At 40.4% G+C, this 14,181-nt stretch overlaps 1 protein-coding gene across 14 annotated transcripts in view; it reads right to left on the reverse strand.

Moving 5' to 3' along the window:
• Positions 1-14,181, reverse strand: part of DENND4A (DENN domain containing 4A) — a 130,339-nt gene that overhangs the window by 102,992 nt on the left and 13,166 nt on the right. For 5 of the 14 annotated variants that reach the window (XM_077939604.1, XM_077939600.1, XM_077939594.1 and 2 more), the window contains exon 2: positions 2,355-2,448. The exons of the other annotated variants lie outside the window; for them this stretch is intronic. The gene's annotated coding sequence lies outside the window, so the exon portion shown is untranslated. The remainder of the gene's footprint in view (positions 1-2,354; positions 2,449-14,181) is intronic. 14 annotated transcript variants of the gene reach the window in all.

Here is a 14,181-nt window from a genome sequence, read left to right on the forward strand (position 1 = left end):
AAATTTAATTTAAAAAAATTAAAAAAAAATAACAAATGGCCAGGCACAGTGGCTCATGTCCCAGCACTCTGGGAGACCGAGGCAGAAGGACCACTTGAGTCAGGAGTTTGAGACTAGCCTGGGCAACATAATGAGACCCCATTTGTACAAAAAATTTTTTTAATTTGCTGGGTATGGTAGCGTGCACTATAGTCCCAGCTACTTGGAAAGCTAAGGTGGGAGGATTGCTTGAACCCAGGAGGTTGAGGCTGCAGTAAGCCATGATGGCACCACTGCACTCCAGCCTGGATGACAGAGTGAGACTCTGTCTCCAAAAAAAAAAAAAAAAGTAACATTTTCTTTGATGTTGAATTCACATTAGCATTCACAATAATATCAAATATTTCCATTCTGATGAATGAACTTCCAAAAACTTTAATTTTATTCCATGAATTGTATGAAAAAAAAGAACCATTATTAGAATTAACTGAATTTCCATTTGACACAGACAATGAGACTGATACAAAACTGGCATCACTTAAGTGTTTGCAAAGTTCTTCTTCTGCTAATGAAGATAACACATCACAGCTATTGCCTTACTTTCTATACATGCACAAGAAAACTCAGAATAGAAAATTTATAAAATCTATTTAGCAGAGCATCCTTTGATTGTAAATGAAAGTCATGCTCCACAAAGTGATATATGAATGTGCTTCCTGCATCTACATGTGTTAAGCCACTATCTTTTAACACAGACTTCTTTAAATTGTTTTTAATTGAAACTTTTAGTTTGAGATAATTGTAGGTTCACATTCAGTTGAAAGAAATCATAGAGATCTGGTATACCTTTCACCCCGTTTTCTTCAAATGGTAACATCTTGCAAAACTATAGCACAGCTGTATTATTGACATTGATACGATTCACCTATCTCATCCTGATTTCCCCAGTTTTATTTGTATTCATCTGTGTGTGTTTAGTTCTATGCAGTTTTATCACATGTGCATAATACAACATATCCATCACCAAAATCAAGATATAGTACAGTTCCATTACAAGGATCCCTGGTTATTGCCCTTTATAAGCACAGTTTTGTCACATGTGCATAAAACCATGTATCCATTATCAAAGACAAGATGCAGCGCAGTTCCATCACAAGGGCCCCTGGTGTTGCCCTTTTATAAGCACACACGCTGCTCTCCCCGCTTCACCCCACTATCCCTAATCCCTGTGGAGTGGTATACTTTTATCACAAAGTACATACAGCCAATGAAATGCAAAGATATATTTCTAAAAACAATACTTTCTTACAAAATAGACGCAGAAACAAACCAAAGCACAAAGTATAAGCATATTTGGTGTGCTGAAAGCCTTGTTGGTCACATTTACTCAGGCATCCAGAACATTATACTTGAACATAATTAAACAAACATATAAATACAGTTGACTCTTGAACAACATGGATTTGAACTGTGCAGTTCCACTTACACATGGTTTTCTTTCTTTCTTTTTTTTTTTTTTTGCAATAAATATGTCAGCCCTCAGTATGGGCAATTTTGCATCTGCAACCAACCTGGATCGAAAATATGGTATTATGGGAAAAGAAAGTTGCAAAAATAGAAGGCCAACTTTTTGTATCCACAAGTTCTGAACAGGTAACTGTGGGGCTTGAGTGGATTTTAGAATCCACAGGTGGTCCTGGAACTGATCCCCAGCAGGCAGTGAGGGATACTACACACAGACATACATAGGCACACAAAAGATGAGGGCAGTGAGTGATCATCCATTAAATCCCAATGAAGACCAATCTAATAAATTCTGAGATAAATTTTCCTATCCTGGCTAAGTTCCAGATTGAAAATAAGTGGACAACATAAAATAATGCTACAGAACTACAGTGAGGATTCTTACATATATAAGAACATTTAAAAAAGGGAGTCTTATACTGTGTTCAGGGGCAACCCTATCCCTCACGCAGAAATTAGGTTGCAGCTGAAGTAGCTGCTATTCCCTTGAGAATATGGATCTGTTCTAAACAGATAAGAACAGACTGGAAATAACAGTGTTAATATACAGATACCTCTTGTTTCCAGACCGACTATAAATAATTCAAAGGCAGAAACTTTGTGCTCTACTTTTGATTCTCTCACATGCATAGCAGTTATAAACACACGGTAGGTGTATAAATATTTATTAAAGGGATGAGGTCAGCACAGTAGAAAAAAATGAGAAAGTTAAAACACCACAGAATCATGGGATTTTTAGAGCTAGGAAGGTCCTTGGAGATTTTGTTTCAAGTACCTTTATTATAATTGAACAAACTGAGGCATAAAACTTAACCAGCTTGCCTGTCTAACATACCATATGTTTTACTTACTTATTCTCTCTCTTTCCACAAGATTGTAAGTTCCATGAGGGTACAGATTTTTCTGTTTTATTCACTGCTGCATAACCAGCACCTAGAACAGTACCTGGCAAATAGTATATGGGGAGTATCTGTTAAATGAATGAATATTTATTTGGGACAAAGTCTCATTCTGTCACCCAGGCTGTAGTGAGGTGGTGCAATCATAGCTCACTGCAGCCTCAAACTCCTGGGCCAAGCAATTCTCCTACCTTGGCTCCCATAAATTGCTGGGATTACAGGCATGAACCACCACACCCAGCCAGGAATAATTTTAAAAATGCAACTGATACCATTATCGAGTACCATGGGATAATCAGAAGTAAAAGAATAGATGTAAACACAGAAACACAGATACATTATTTAAATTTAGTGTTGAATGAAAATAGTAAGAAGCAGAAAGGAATCTACAGCAAAAGAGCATTTATATAAACTTAAAACATATATATTAAAGTTAGTATGATAGCTTTCAAAGACATTCAGGATGATATATTAGACAATATATTAGACATATACATAGATATTTATGTCTATATCAGATATATAGACATAAAGTTAGTATGATAGTTTTCAAAGACACTCAGGATAATATATTAGACATATGGATAACTGTGAGGGAAAGGAAATGGGAGTGAAGACGAGATAAAGGAGAATAAAATAAAGCAGGGCTTCATACATGTTAGTCACAAAAGTGTACCATGAAATGAAAAATATGATGAAATCAGTTCTCCACATCTGAGGTGCTCTTACCCCACTTCCTTCCAGAGAGAAATATTTAACCACTGGTTTCAGCAAAACTCAAATCAGTGTGGAGTGTAGTGGCACAAACATGGCTTACCTCAATTGATCCTCCCACCTTAGCCTCCTAAGTAGCTTGGGACTACAGGTGCACACCACCAAGTCTGGCCTTTTTTTTTTTTGGTAGAGATGGGATTTTGCCATGTTCCCTAGGTTGGTCTCAAACTGCTGGTCTTGAACTCATGGGCTCAAGTGATCCGCCCATGCTGGCTTCCCAAAGTGTTGGGATAACAAGCGTGAGCTACTGCACCTAGCCTGTTTTGTTTTGCTTTTTGTTTTGTTTTTACTTTTTAATTAAAGTATAACACACATATAGAAAGAAAATGTACAACTCCAGGAATTATCACAAAATAAACACATCATCCATTACAAACACCTCACAGGTCGAGAAATAGTACATCACTAGTAACAGGAAGCCCCCTCCAACTTTCCCTGAGAGAACCACTATCTTGAATGCTAACAGTAGATTAGTTTTTTTCTATTTCTGAACTTTTACATAAATGGAACATGGAAGGACCTATAAAGCATGCGGTCTTTTGGTCTAGCTTTTTTCATTCTACAGTGTTTTTTGAGATTTGGCCAAACTCATATATAGCAGTTTGTTCATTTTCATTTCTGTATAGTTTTTCATTTTAAGAATACACAATTTTGCCAGGTGCAGTGGCTCATGCCTGTAATCCCAGCACTTTGGGAGGCCGAGGCAGGTGGATTACCTGAGGTCAGGAGTTCAGGACCAGCCTGGCCAACATGGTGAAACCCCATCTCTACTAAAAAACACAAAAAAGAAAAAATAGCCAGACGTGGTGGTGGACGCCTGTAATCCAGATACTCAGGAGGCTGAGACAGGGGAATTGCTTGAATCCTGGAGGCGGAAGTAGCAGTGAGCCGAGATCGCACCATTGCACTCTAGCCTGAGCGACAAGAGCAAAACTGTGTCTCAAAAAAAAAAAAAAAGAAAAGAAATACACAATTTAATGTATCCATTTATTGTTAATTGACATTTGACTGGTTTCCAATGTGAGGTCGTTATAAATGATTACAAAGTCATATACAAGCTATTATGAGTTTTGATGCATATAAAAATGCATAGATTTTAAAAAAATATCTAAGAATGAAATTCCTAGCATATATGTATACACGCGTGCGCGCACGCACACACACACACACACACACTCAACTGTGGTAGGTAATGCCAAACTGTTTTCCAAAGTTGTTATAGTAAGACCTTATATTTGGTGAGTAAGATGGTTTAGAAATAAATAAAAACCTTTTTTCCCTCACAAGCATAAACATTCCTCTGACTGAGCTCTCTAAAATACTGATTTATTGTTCCTGTTTTAATTCATTGCTGAATACAACTATATGAAAACTATAAAATGTAGTGGGGTATAGCAGCTACATGCTCTGAAATCACTTCAGCCAAATTAGAATCCTGATTCTATCCAGCATTAGATTATCAGATATGCAAATAAGCTCATGGCTTGGGTATTTCAAAATAAGGGACCAAAAAAAGTATAAATTCAATTCAAATAATTTGATTTAAATCACTTAATGAGGTACTCATCATTTTAAAAACCAGAAATTTGCTGAGTTTGCTTATCTTTTGCTTATTTTATGGTTTGGTATTGATTTTATTTTCAATTACGTTAGCAACACCACTATTACTTCAATGTTTGGTGACTTAAAGGTTTAGAGACAGGAAATCATGACTCCGATTCTCTCATTCATTCATCTGACAAATATTTATTTAATATTGAAATGGACATGTATCAGTTTTATTTTTGACCACCCAGCATCTGAACTCCCTTTCTGTGTTTAGAAAATTTGCCACTGTATGTATCTTATAAAAAAGACTGGGTGTCCGAACCAATCATGAAAGCGGAAAAAGACCAGATATTTGGCCAGGTATGGTGGCTCACACCTATAATCCCAGCATTTTGGGAGGCCAAGGCGGGTGGATCATGAGGTCAGGAGTTTGAGACCAGCCTGACCAATATGGTGAAACCCTGTCTTTACTAAAAATACAAAAATTAGCCAGGCATGGTGGCACCCACCGGTAATCCCAGCTACTCAGGAGGCTGAGGCAGGAGAATCGCTTGAACCTGGGAGGCAGAGGTTGCAGTGAGCCAAGATTGAGCCACTGCACTCCATCCTGGGTGACAGAGTGAGACTCTGCCTCAAAAAAAAAACAAAAACAAAAAACAAAAAAAAAAAACTCTGATATTTGCTCTCCCTATTTAGGGACCAAGCACATAGATTGGTCAATTATATGCACTCATGCAGAATTTGAATCTAGAGCTAAGTAGCAAAAACAGTTTAAGATTCATTCTCAGGGCTGTTTCCACCATATAAGGATACACGAAGTCAGCAGTCTGCCACCCAAAAGTGGGCCCTCACCAGAACCTGACCTTGTTGGCACCCTGATCTCGAATCTCCAGCCTTGAGAACCATGGGAAATCAATTTCTATTGTTTATAAGCAAAAAAAAAAAAAAAATCATTCTTAGAGCAGTGATATACAGCACCCAGTGGCAATGCTCCAGCAATGGCATCCAGTGGCATCAACAGTGTGTTCAACAGGAAGAGGATATAGCATAACTTTGGCTATGGTCTAGCCTTGAGGTTTGTTTCATATTTGTTCTCTGAGTCTGGTTCTCCAGTCTTCTAGTCATTTCTGTAAGCCAACCAATATGCTTCCAATAAATTCCTTTTCTTTGTTTCAGCTAACCAGAATTAATTTCTGTCATTTGCAACCAAGAATCCTAAAATGGTACCTCTAGCATGTGCCAGGCTCTTAAGAACCAGGCACTAAAACACAAAGACAAATGAGACATGACCCTGCCTTACAGGGGTTTAATAGAGAAGGCAGACAAGGAAACAAGCAATATAATACGTGATAAGTCTATAACAGGAGTAATCACAGGAAGCACAAGAAGGACACACAGCTTAGGCTTGAGGAGTCAAAAAAGAAAGACATCATATAAATTCGGAAATATGAGTAGGTGATAGAGGAGAGATGGAAGGGGATTCCACACGAAAGGAGGAACAAGCACAAGGCATATCACCTTTTCTTTACTCATCATCTCCTTCCTAGACAGTATCAAAAGTATATTTGAATATACCTCGATAAAGTTAGAGGGAAACATATTTGAAAGATAAAAGTGACAAAAGGAAGACTGGTCACTTTTGTCACTTTTATCACAAACCTCATGCTTCAAATACACACACCACCGCTGTCACCTCCACAAATCTAGCCAAAACTACTTTCCTTCTCTCCTTCTCATCTCAGTCACTTTTCAGAACAGTCAACCTGGGCTTTTACGGCTTTTTCATTTGTTTGTTTTTGGTTGGTTGATTATTTTTAATGGGGTGGAGGAGGAATCATGAATGAGTGGATAAAGGAATTGAAAAGAGAAGTAAAGGTGTTAATCAACTGTAATCAGTGTAGTGAAGCACAAGGCATTCTGCCAACAGCCTGCACTGGTTTTCCTTAACAGTAGGTACAATTTTATGAAGAAAAATACTGATATATAATGTTTTACTGGCCGGGCGTGGTGGCTCATGCCTGTATTCCCAGCACTTTGGGAGGCCAAGGTTGGCGGATCACTTGAGGTCAGGAGTTCGAGACCAGCTTGGCCAACATGATGAAACCCTGTTTCTACTAAAAATAAAAAAATTGGCCAGGCACGGTGGCTTATGCCTGTAATCCCAGCACTTTGGAAGGCTGAGGAGGGTGGATCACCTGAGCCTGACCAACATGGAGAAATCCCGTTTCGACTAAAAATACAAAATTAGCCAGGTATGGTGGTGCATGCCTGTAATCCCAGCTACTCAGAAGGCTGAGGCAGGAGAATAGCTTCGACCCGGGAGGAAGAGGTTGCAGTGAGCCCAGATTGAGCCACTGCACTCCAGCCTGGGCAACAAGAGTGAAACTCCATCTCAAAAAAACAAAAATAAAAATAAAAAATAAAAAAATTAGCCAGGCATGGTGGTGCACACCTGTAATTCCAGCCACGTGGGAGGAGGCAGGAGAATCGTTTGAACCTGGGAGGCAGAGGTTGCAGTGAGCTGAGATCATGCCACTGCACTCCAGCCTGGGCAACAAAGTGAGACCCTGTCTCAAAAAAATAAAAATTAAATGTTTTATAAAATAACATATATATGCTATTTTCTCTAAAATTATAAAATTGCAGAATGACATTGATTTTAGAGATTATGTTTTAAAATTACATTAGGCTTACACAATGTATCATTTTTGCATTTAAAAAAATTTTTTATGGATACTTAATAGTTTTACATATGTTTCCTTTTTTTTTTTTTTTTTTTTAGAGACAAGCTTTCACTCTGTTACCCAGGCTGGAATGCAGTGGCACAATTATAGCTCGCCTTAACTTCGAACTCCTTGGCTGAAGCAATCCTTCTGCCTCAGCCTCCCAAGTAGTCACCACACACAGCCCATATGTTTAATTAAAACTATGCACTTCATAAGCTTTATAAGCTCTACCATTTTCAGTCATCCACTGCATGCATGTTCAGGCTTATACAGGAAAAACTACCATAGAAGGAAACTAACAAACCAACCACTATTAGAAAAACCCCATCTCTACAAAATTCTTTTTTAATTAGCTGGGCATGATTGCTCATGCCTGTGGTCCCAGCTACTTAGGAGGCTGAGGTGGGAGGTCTGCTTGAGCCCAGGAGGTCAAGGCTATAGTGAGCTATGATCACACCACTGCACTCCAGCCTGGGGGACAGAGTGACACCCTGCCTCAAAAAGAAAAGAAAAGAGACTGGGCACAGTGGCTTACGCCTATAATCCCAGCACTTTGGGAGGCTGAGGCAGGCAGATCACCTGAGGTCAGGAGTTCGAGACCAGCCTGGCCAACATGGGGAAACCCTGTCTCTACTAAAAATAAAAAATTAGCCAGGCGTGGTGACGCATGCCTGTAATCCCAGCTACTTGGGAGGCTGAGACAGGAGAATCACTCGAACCTGGGAGGTGAAGGTTGCAGTGAGCCAAGATCATGCCACTGCACTCCAGCCTGGGTGACAGACCAAGACTCCCTCAAAAAAAAAAAAAAAAAAAAAAAAAAGCAATAAAGGAATCTGAAAGCAAATGATCAGTGACATCTCATTCCCAATTCCCAAAATGACATCAAAATTATATAACAAAAAGTGATTTGAGTATTCTACAATATACAATTGCCTCTTAAAAAAGTAAATCGTTACTACCATATGAAGGACAGGTATGAAAAAAAGTTTTAGTTTAAGTTTCGTTAAGTTAAACACGGTAAAAATTCACTTCAGTCATACTGAACCATTTACAGTTTCTCCCTTTACACAACTCCATGCCACCTTTGCAAATTCAGTTCCTCCTGTCACAATATCTCTATTCCAATGGCCAACTACTATGTAACACCGGAGACCTGCTCTTCGAAGCCTTCCTTACCCTTTTCTCCATGAGAGACTGTCATGGAGACATGTCTCTTTTCTTATGCTTCCAGAGTATCTTGCACATATCTCTACTATGATTATCACATTAATACTCTATTTATTTCTCTGAACATTTATTCTTCTCAACTAGATTATGCATTGAGAGTAAGCAATGTTACACCCCCATCTCTGTAAACATCTGTTCTAGCACACTCCCTGGCAGAGAGTAGGCAATCAATAAATGTTCGCTAAATGAAGAATGATGTGATGTATTAATGGTATTAATATTAGGTTAAAGAAGGTATATATCATCATACACATATGCTCATAGAATAATATGACTCAAACTTCCAATTCTGCATGCGGAAGCTAATCACCTCCATTGTTTTTTTCTTAAAAAAGGGAGACATTTTTAGTCTTCACAATAATCATGTATAGATTGTGGATGAAATAAAGTTTCCTACTATATATAAAACCACTGAGCAGTATCTTTTTCATTTCATAAAAAAAATCATAAATTTTTTTATCATTAAGTATTCCTTTGTATTCACCACCTTTTAGAAAGTCTATTTACCTACACACCTATCCTCTGAGAATTATATGCCCTGTATGGGCCTGAAAGCCATGTTTTATGAACCTTTGGCTTCATCAGCCACAGCTGATTAGACATAGATACTTGCCTCAAACTGAATTTTCTCCCAGAGGTTCAGAATGAAATCACAGAACCATGAGCGAATATATGAATTTAAAAGTTAGAAGACATGTCCAGCCATGTGCAGTGGTGAAAGACAACATGCAAAGTAAGAAAAATGAAGTGGAAAAGCAGGAAGACTCAAGAGATATCATGCTACCCCAGGTAGTAAGAAAATAGCTGCATGGGGCCAGACACGGTGGCCTGTAATCCTAGCATGTTGGAAGGCCGAGGCGGGAGGATCACTTGAGGTCAGGAGTTCGAGGCCAGCCTGGACAATGTGGTGAAACCCCATCTCTACTAAAAATATAAAATGAGCCGGGTGTGGTGGCATGCGCCTGTAATTCCAGCTACTCAGGAGGCTGAGGCAGGAGAATCACTTGAACCCAGGAAGCAGAGGTTGCAGTGAGCTGAGATTGCACCATTGCACTCCAGCCTGGGCGACAGAGCAAGACTCTGTCTCAAAAAAAAAAGAAAGAAAAAAAGAAAATAGCTGCCTGGGTTATAAATTTCCAGTTCCTGGTTTCCCTTCCCCTTCATGAGTCTTGGCTGTACTTCTATCAGGTGCTGTGAAAACTCCAGCATCTTTGCCTAATGGGAACACAATTTTTTTTTTTTAGACAGTCTTACTCTGTTGACCAGGCTGGGGTGCAGTGTCACGATCTCAGCCCACTGCAACCTCTATGTCCCAGGTTCAAGCGATTCTCCAGCCTTAGCCTCCCGAGTAGCTGGGATTACAGGCACACACCACCACATCTGGCTAAGTTTTGTATTTTTAGTAGAGATGTGGTTTCGTCATGTTGGCCGGGCTGGTCTCGAACTGCTGATCTCAAGTGACCTGCCTGCCTCGGCCTTCCAAAGTGCTAGGATTACAGGTGTGAGCCACTGCACTGGGCCACAAACAAAAAATTTGATTAAACCTCAAAAAAGAAAAGCAAAATATCAGTTAATCATAGAAGCGAAAAAAAAGTTTCGTTTAAAAAAACGGCTGTTAGGCCAGGCACGGTGGCTCACGCCTGTAATCCCAACACTTTGGGAGGCCAAAGTGGGCAGATCACGAGGTCAGGAGGTTGAGAGCAGCCTGGCCAATACGGTGAAACCCTGTAGTCCCAGCTACTGGAAGGCTGAGGCAGGAGAACAGCTTGAACCCGGAGGCGGAGGCTGCAGTGAGCTGAGATTGGGCCAATGCACTCTAGCCTGGGCGACAGAGTGAGACTCCGTATCCAAAAAAAAAAAAAAAAAAAGGCTGTTAAGCTGGTATCTTCAGATATTCCTCAGCACAATAAAATGAAAAATATTCACCAAACATAGCAGGTTCAAACAATATTCTATAAATCCAACTTCAGTGTAGTTATGAGTATGAATAAAATTCTATTACAAAGTTATGGTGTCCAGAAAAAATGAGAGATTAATAGGGAATTTCTTAGACTTTATCTGAACAAATTATTTTTTAAAGAAAAATAATATCAGTTACTACAATTTTGACCAAAAATTGGGTGAGATTTTTCTTCTCCGGTGATAACACCAGTCTTACCTAACAAGCCAAAGTAACATTCTATAGTTTTCCCCACCCATCTACACCCATTTATCTTAAAAACATGACATTTCAGAGTCCTCAACTAAAATACTCAGTGGTAAAATACAGTGACCTAAAAAAAAAAAAAAAAAAAAAAAACCGTTCCCCAATACCACAGTCATTACAGCTATACCTCAGAAATACTGTATGTTAGGTTCCACATCACTACAATAAAGCCAATATCACAATAAAGGAAGTCACACAAATTTTCTGGTTTCCTAGCGCATATAAAAAGCTATGTTGCAGGCCGGGCATGGTGGCTCATGCCTGTAATCCCAGCACTTTGAGAGGCCGAGGCAGGCAGATCACAAGGTCAGGAGATCGAGACCATCCTAGCTAACACAGTGAAACTTTGTCTCTACTAAAAATACAAAATTAGCTGGGCATGGTGGCACACGCCTGTAATCCAGCTACACAGGAAGCTGAGGCAAGAGAATCACTTGAACCCGGGAGGCGGAGGTTGCAGTGAGCTGAGACCGTGCCACTGCACTCCAGCCTGGGTGACAGAGCGTGACTCCATATCAAAAAAAAAAAAAGCTATGTTGCTTTCAGCTCAGAGGAGGCCAACTTTCTTCAGTTGTCCCAAATCTAAGTTCACCTGACACCAGCCGCCTCCACCATGCCACCAAAGTTCAACCTCAATGAGATCAAAGTTGTATACCTGAGGTGCACCAGGGGCGAACTCAGCGCCACATCTGTGCTGGTTCCCAAAGACTGGCTCCCTGGGTCTGTCTCCAAAAATGGTTGGTGACAGTGCCAAGGCAACTGGTGACTGGGAGGGTCTGAGGATAACTATGAAACTGACTGTTCAGGCCGGGCGCGGTGGCTCAAGCCTGTAATCCCAGCACTTTGGGAGGCCGAGACGGGCGGATCACAAGGTCAGGAGATCAAGACCATCCTGGCTAACACGGTGAAACCCCGTCTCTACTAAAAATACAAAAAAAAAAAACTAGCCGGGCGAGATGGCGGGCGCCTGTAGTCCCAGCTACTCCGGAGGCTGAGGCAGGAGAATGGCGTGAACCCGGGAGGCGGAGCTTGCAGTGAGCTGAGACCCGGCCACTGCACTCCAGCCTGGGCGACAGAGCGAGACTCTGTCTCAAAAAAAAAAAAAAAAAAAAAAAAAAGAAACTGACTGTTCAGAGCAGACAGGCCCAGATTGAGGTGGTACCTTCTGCCTCTGCACTGATCATCAAAGCCCTCGATGAAGCACCAAGAGACAGAAACAGAAAAACATTAAACAAAGTGGAAATATCACTTTTGATGAGACTGTCAACATTGATCGACAGATGCAGCACCTATCTTTAGCCAAATAACTCTGGAACCATTAAAGAGATCCTGGGGACTGCCCAGTCTACGGGCTGCAATGCTGATGGCTGCCATCCTCATGGCATCATAGACAACATCAACAGTGGTATGGTGGAATGCCCAGCTAGTTAAGAAGCACAATGAAAAATACTTTAACAAAGGTTCATTTGACAACTAAAAGATAAAAAATATTTATACCATAGTCTAAGTATGCAATTGCATTACATCTAAAAAAAAATACATATCTTAATTTTAAAATACTTATGGTAAAAAATGCTAACAATCATGGGAGGCTTCAGCAAGTGGTAATCTATTTGCTGATGGAGGGTCTTGCTAGAGATGTTGATGACTGATCAGTATAGTTGTGGCTAAAGGTTCAGGGGGCTGTGGCAATTTCTTAACAGAAGACAACAGTGAAATTTGCCACATTGATTGACGCTTCCTTTCATGAAAGATTTCTCTGTAGCATGTGATGCTATTTGGGAGCATTTTACCCACAGTAAAACTTATCCCAGAGTGCTGGAATTACAGGCATGAGCCACCACGCCTGGCTTGTTCCCAGGTTTAAAACAAGACAAACTTACATGTGAAACCGGCCAGTCTCACGTAACTAAAGCTTAGCAAGACTGGGAAAATCTATATGTCAACAGCCAGTCCAGAGATAAAAACAAAACAAATAGTACTTTTATGAAACTTTCCAAGATTATATAGTTAGTTCTAGTATTCAGAAAAAATGAAAAATGTTAAATTTAGACTAAAACAAAGGTTTATCAAAAATTAAACACTGACTGCCATAAAAACGATTTTAGGGCCCCACAAGGTGGTGCATGCCTACAGTTTCAGCTACTCCGAAAAGACTGCTTGAGCCCAGGAATTTGAGGTCGATCTGGGGAATATGGTGAGACCGCATGTCTAGAATAAATAAATAAAAATTAGAAGAAAAAAAAAAACCTTTGTTAATCTCAAGATACAAATTCAAGAGAAGGAAAAAGGCCAGGCACAGTGGCTCATGCCTGTAATCCTAGCACTTTGGGAGGCCGAGGTGGGTGGATCGTGTGGATCAGGAGTTCAAGACCATCCTGGCCAACATGGTGAAACCCCGTCTCTACTAAAAACACAAAACTTAGCCGGGCATGGTGGTGTGCACCTGTAATTCCAGCTACTCGGGAGGCTGAGGCAGGAGAATCGCTTGAACCTGGGAGGTAGAGGTTGCAGTGAGCCGAGATTGCACTCCAGCCTGGGAAAAGCGAGACTGTTTCAAAAAAAAAAAAAAAAAAAAAGAAGGGAAAAAAAAAACTTTTTTTTTTTTTTAAGACAAGAACCTCTGTTGCTGAGGCTGGGGTGTGTGGCACAATCATAGCTCACTGCTGCCTCAAAGTCCTGGGCTCAAGTGATCCTCCCACCTCAGCCTCTACAGGGGAACCCTACCATGCCTGGTTAGTTGGTGTTTTGTGTTTGTTTTTGAGAAAGTCTCTCACTCTGTCACCCAGGCTAGAGTGCAGCAGTGCAATCTTGGCTCACTGCAACCTCTGCCTCCTAGGTTCAAGCAATTCTTGTGCCTCAGTCTGCCAAGTAGCTGGGATTACAGGCATACGCCACCATGCCCAGCTAATTTTTGTATTTTTAGTAGAGATGGGGTTTCGCCACGTTGGCCAGGCTGGGATTACAGGCGTGAGCCACAGTGTCTGGACCATTTATTTATTTTGTTTTTTTATTTTTGGAGAAATGGGGTTTAGCTATGTTGCCCTGCTTCAAACTCCTGGGTTCAAGTGATCCTCCTGCCTTGGTCTCCCAAAGCACTGGGATTACAGGCATGAGCCACCACACCTAGCAGGAAAAAAAAAAGGTTAAGTAACGATTTATTGTAACTGTTTACAATAATGGAAGAAGGCAGAGGTATCAATAATTTTTAATGACATATTGCAGACTCGAGTGACCCGTCCACCTCGGCCTCCCAAAGTGCTGGGATTACAAGGTGTGCACCACCCTGCTAGGCCCA

The sequence above is a fragment of the Macaca mulatta genome, chromosome 7 (genome assembly GCF_049350105.2).
Source record: "Macaca mulatta isolate MMU2019108-1 chromosome 7, T2T-MMU8v2.0, whole genome shotgun sequence".
Classification (NCBI taxonomy): Eukaryota; Metazoa; Chordata; class Mammalia; order Primates; family Cercopithecidae; genus Macaca; species Macaca mulatta.